Raw genomic sequence first — 5,064 nt, 5'->3', positions numbered from 1 at the left:
CAAAAGAGGTATTTTTACTAGGCAAAGTATAAAAGGAAAAGTGAAAACAGAGTGGTGAAACTATAGGGCAAAATCAGAAAAAGACAAGCCTGGGATTCCTCTCACATTGGCCTCTAACCTACAATCCTAGAAGGAATGCAAATGCTGAAACTCTGGAGCATCTGGGGGCAGCCAATGATACTCAGTGCCAAGAAACATGGAACACCTGAATATCAGTCAATGAGTGTCCTCACACCAAATGACAAATATCCTGTAATATTTAGGGGCTGACCATGCTGAAAACCCTGAAACATCCAGGGGACAGCCAGTAGTGAAGCCCAAACACTTGATTGGGGGGCTGCAGAGCAATATGACTCTGGCATTCCAGAATCAACACAATTGGGGATCTCTTACAACCTAGTGCCTTGCTTAAATAATTACCCAAATATAACTAGCAGGGAGCTAAAGCTAGAAAAAAAATTCCTGTAACCAAAACATAAATATCAGAGTGGAAAAGAAAATGAAATAAAATGGCTGACAGAAAAAAATGTGATGACTTTGGAGAAGAAAGGACCAAGCAAAGGGACGACAAAGGATATAGTTGGTCAAGCATGCTACAGGAGACTTTGAATTGACTACCTAGCCAAAGCCCTTATTTCTTGGCTCACCTGATATTGGTGGGGGTAGAGGGGACACTCACCAGTCCACAGGAGCCAAAATGGCACACTGATCAGTCTCCAACTTCGGGTTAAGGTGGAAGTCTTCCAGGTTAAGGTGGAAGTTCCCCCAGCTTGGGTAGTTTTGGCTGCTGTGAGGGCACCAGCATGTGGTCCTGTGAATGGCCTGCTGGATTGGTGGGTCTCACCGGAGGCAGCACTGTGGCTGCTCACCCATCCAATTGGCCCCACTGCCTGTCAGGAAAGATAATGGCTCTTCAAAGAGCCTTTGGTTAGTGTTACAGCTCTGCAGTGTTAGCAGCTCTTTATTGTTACTGCTGCCATCTCTCACCATCTAGCCAATTGTTATCTCACCATCTCTGGCTATCTAGCTGAGTGCCCTCTCACCATTTCTCACTGTCTAGCCAACTGCTGTCTTGCCATCTCACTGATGGCTGAGCGCCATATTGACGTCTTTGCCATATTGATGTCTTCATTATCTGTGGTCACCAGATGATGCAAGCAGGTAGGTGAGTCCTGAAATTGGTGCTTAGCCTGGGAGAGTTCTTGGCTTAACCCAGGAGAGAATTCAAGGGCGAGCCAGTGGTATTAGATAACAATCTTTTATTGAACCAGAGCTGTTCCTTGTGGAGCAGTGCTAACTCCTAGGCAATGTGCCCAGGGTCAGCAGGATCTAGGCTGTTGGCAGCTGTATGTAGACCCATTTTTAACTACATGCAAATTAGGGGTGGGTTATTCAGAACTCTTTAGAAAAGAATGGTCACTTCCCGATTGTTGCCATGGAAAGGGGAGGTACTTGCAGGCCATTGTCATGGCATTTGTAAACTATCATGGAACTGGTGGGAGAGTCTTATGCTAATGGGCAGTGAGGACAACTAGAGGTGTTTTCAGCAACCCCTCCTGGCTTCTGCGTTTCTTTACTTCATCCTGGCGGGACCAGAAAATAAGTTCTGCTTGTGTCTTTGCTCAGTTTCATCAATACTTCAAGGGCTTACTGTATGTTTTTCACAACATCTCTCATATGTGGTAATGCTATGTTCTAAATGTGTCTCCCAAAATTCATATGTTGAAACCTCATCACTGATAAGATAGTTTTAAGAGGTTAAGCCTTTAGGGGGTGATTAAGTCATAAGGGTGGAACTCTCATGAATAGGATTAGTGACCTTATAAAAGATGTTTCAGAGGGCTGCTTGGCTGTTCCATTTCTTCTGCAATGTAAGGACACAGTTTATCTCTTCTGTCCTTGTGTCATTTTAGGACACAGGATGAAGGTGCCATCTTGAAAGCAGACAGTAGTCCTCGTCAGACATCGGATCTGCCTATGTCTTTATCTTGGACTCCTCAGCCTCCAGAACTATGAGAAATAATTTTTGATTGTTTATAAATCACCAAGGCGGTGGTATTTGTCATAGTAACCTGAAATAAAACTAAGACAGAAATTGGTACCAGGAGCAGCATTCTGCTATAACAAATACATAAAATTGTGGGAGCAGCTTTGGAATTGGGTAATGGGTAAAATCAGAAAGAATTTAGAAGTGAAAGAGAGAAAAAGCCTACATTTCCATGAGCAGAGAGTTAAAAGAGATTCCACTGAGGGTTCAGAAGAAGAGGGCCGTAGGGAAAGCCCTAGTCTTCTTAAAGATTACCTAAGAACTTGGTTAAATTGTGCCAATTTCCCAGTGCTTTGTAGAAAGCAGAACTTGCAAGTGATAAACTAGGATATTTAGTGGAAGAAATCTCTAAGCAAGGAGTTGAGGGAGCTGTACGACTTCTCTTGGCAGCTTAGAGTAAAATATAGGAAGACAGAAATGAATTATAGATAAAATTCAGGTCGGGCACGTTGGCTCATGCCTGTAATCCCTGCACTTTCGGAGGCTGAGGCAGGTAGATCACGAGGTCAGGAGTTCGAGACCAGCCTGCTCAACATAGTGAAATTCTGTCTCTACTAAAGACACAAAAAATTAGCTGGGTGTGATGGTGTGCGCCTGTAATCCCAGCTACTCAGGAGACTGAGACGGGGGAATTGTTTGAACCTGGGAAGTGGAAGTTGCAGTGAGGCGAGATCAAGCCATTGCACTCCAGCCTGGGCAACAGGGTGAGACTCTGTCTCAAAAATAAACAAACAAACAAATAAATAAATAAATAAAATTCATAATCAAAATGTAAGTTTAACCATGTAAGAAAATAAAAAAAGCATGCTTGGGAGACAATACCAAGGATGTGGCAAAGTGAAAGTTGGATAAGAAGATTACTATGAACATAAAGAGGCCAGATGACATTCATCATGACAATGGAAGAAAGACTCCCAAAGTGTTTCAGAAATCTTTGAGGCTGTCACTCTAATCACAGATTCAGAGTTCCAGGTCCTTGAAGGCAGAAATATTTTAAAGAAGGGGTTCAGGGGTTCCACCGGAATTTGAAGCTTGCTGCCCAGAACCACCTCAAGTTTTGTCTTTCTGCATTCCAGTGCATGTGATCCTTGGCTTCCCCAGCTGTGGCTACAGAGGGCCCAGATGTAGCTCAGGCTGTCTCTGCAGAAGTCACAAGTGGTAAACCATGGTGGCATCAGCATGATGCCACCTCTGCAAATATACGAAGTACAAAAACTGTAGAGGAATGACTACTTCCACCTAGATTTTAAAGGCTACCTCAGAGAGCTTTGGGTCTCAGTGAAGATCTGCCACAGGAGTGGGGCTTCTGCAGAAAACCCCCACTAGGGCAATGCCCAGCAGGGCCATGGGATGGAGCCACTACAGAAAGCCTGTATTAGGGTAAATCCAAGGTAGCAGGGACACTGTGAAGTCTTCACTAGGGCAATGCTCAGCAGCGCTATGGGAAGGGCCACCTCCACAAACCCTCACTAGGGCAATATTTAGTGGAGCCATGGGGGCGGGGCCATCCCCAAGGTCCCAGACCTGTAGAACCACCAGCATACAATGCCATCCTTGGAAAGCCACAGGTACCCAACTCCAACCCAAGAGCTGCTACATAGGCTGTGCCCAGCAAAGCCAACATTTGTCTCAGTGTGTCCAAAAGGCAGGGCATGGAGTCAAAGATTATTCTCAAGCCTCAATATTTATTTATTTATTTATTCATTTTTTTATTATTATTATTTTTTGCCTTGTTGAGTTGTGGAATTACTTGGGACATATTACCCTTTTTTATTTTCTATTTCTCTCTTTCAGAATAGCAGTGTCTATCCTATGCCTATCTCATGATTGCATTTTGAAAGTACATACTTTGTTTGATTTTACAGGTTCACAGCTAGAGAACAGTTTTCACCAAGGTGAGTTGTACCTTGAGTCTCATGTGTATCTGATTTAGATGAGACTCTGGACAATATATTTTGCATGTGAGAAGAACATAAATTTTTGGGGCCAGGGCAGAATGTTGTGGTATGACTGGGTCCACATAACCCTTCATCTTGAAGAAGCTAGCATATCTATCGTACAGTGGAATGAGCCATCAAAGATCAATTACTGTGCTAGCTAGAAAAACAACTTCTGTCCTTCTGGATACAGTATATGTTCTAAACCAGCAATCAATATGTGGTGCTAATTCTCCCATAGCTATAAATTATAGGATAGGTAAATAAGAGATGGAATTGAAAATGGTACCTGTCATAATTCCATCTAATTAATCACTTGCATACTTTTTGCTTTCTGTCCTTGTTACTCTTGGCTCTACTGCTTTACAGATTTTAATGCCAAAGGAAGAATGCATTTATCAGGGGACACAATAACAGTTCCATTGAACTGGACTCCTGATTTTCACTTGATCAAGTTAGGCTCCTCTTATCGCTAAGAAAACAAGCTAAAACAGGGATTATAGTGTTGGCTAGTGTGATTGAGTCTACCTCTCCAGGGAAAACACAGTCATTGCCACCTAATGGGAGTAATAAAGATTGTGAACGACATATAGAGAATTCCCCTGAAACATGGAACATCTCCTTGTACTACTGCTGTTAAAAGTTAATGGTAAACCACTTCAGTCCAATGTAATCAGAACCTTCCATTCTCAGGTCTATCAGGAATAAAAGTTTGAGTCACTTAGCTGCAGATTGCCTTTGATGAACTTAAAAGTACTTGCTGAACTTGAAAAATATAACAAGTACATATATGCGAAGAAAAATCATAAATGTCAACTATAGTAACGTCATCAGTTGCACAGCTAAGTACTGTTGAATCTACATATGTTTTCTTTCTTTATGGGTTAATTAAATAAGTATGTAAGTTAATTAGTATCTTTTTTGCCCTCAAATTCCCCTAAACTAATTGACAAGGGATAGAGGGTGTTAGATTCAGAATATTATGGCAAAATCACAAAGAAATACTGATAGGAGAAACAGATGTCACCAGGTATGTTGAACTTGTAGCCAGGTGGAATTACTGATGATTTTTAAAAAATA

The 5,064-nt window shown here is 42.1% G+C and overlaps 1 long non-coding RNA gene across 1 annotated transcript; it reads left to right on the top strand.

Moving 5' to 3' along the window:
* The first annotated feature begins 1,493 nt into the window (after window positions 1-1,493).
* On the top strand, window positions 1,494-4,820 carry LOC108529234 (uncharacterized). Its single transcript, XR_001885446.1, has 3 exons — window positions 1,494-1,682; window positions 3,913-3,942; window positions 4,678-4,820. It is a non-coding gene; the product is annotated as an uncharacterized LOC108529234 (long non-coding RNA).
* The last annotated feature ends 244 nt before the right edge of the window (window positions 4,821-5,064 follow it).

The sequence above is a fragment of the Rhinopithecus bieti genome, unplaced genomic scaffold (assembly GCF_001698545.2).
Source record: "Rhinopithecus bieti isolate Rb0 unplaced genomic scaffold, ASM169854v2 scaffold_4781, whole genome shotgun sequence".
Taxonomy (NCBI): Eukaryota; Metazoa; Chordata; class Mammalia; order Primates; family Cercopithecidae; genus Rhinopithecus; species Rhinopithecus bieti.
The sequence above is the reverse complement of the archived record's forward strand: the minus strand, read 5'-3'. Positions and strand labels throughout refer to the sequence as shown.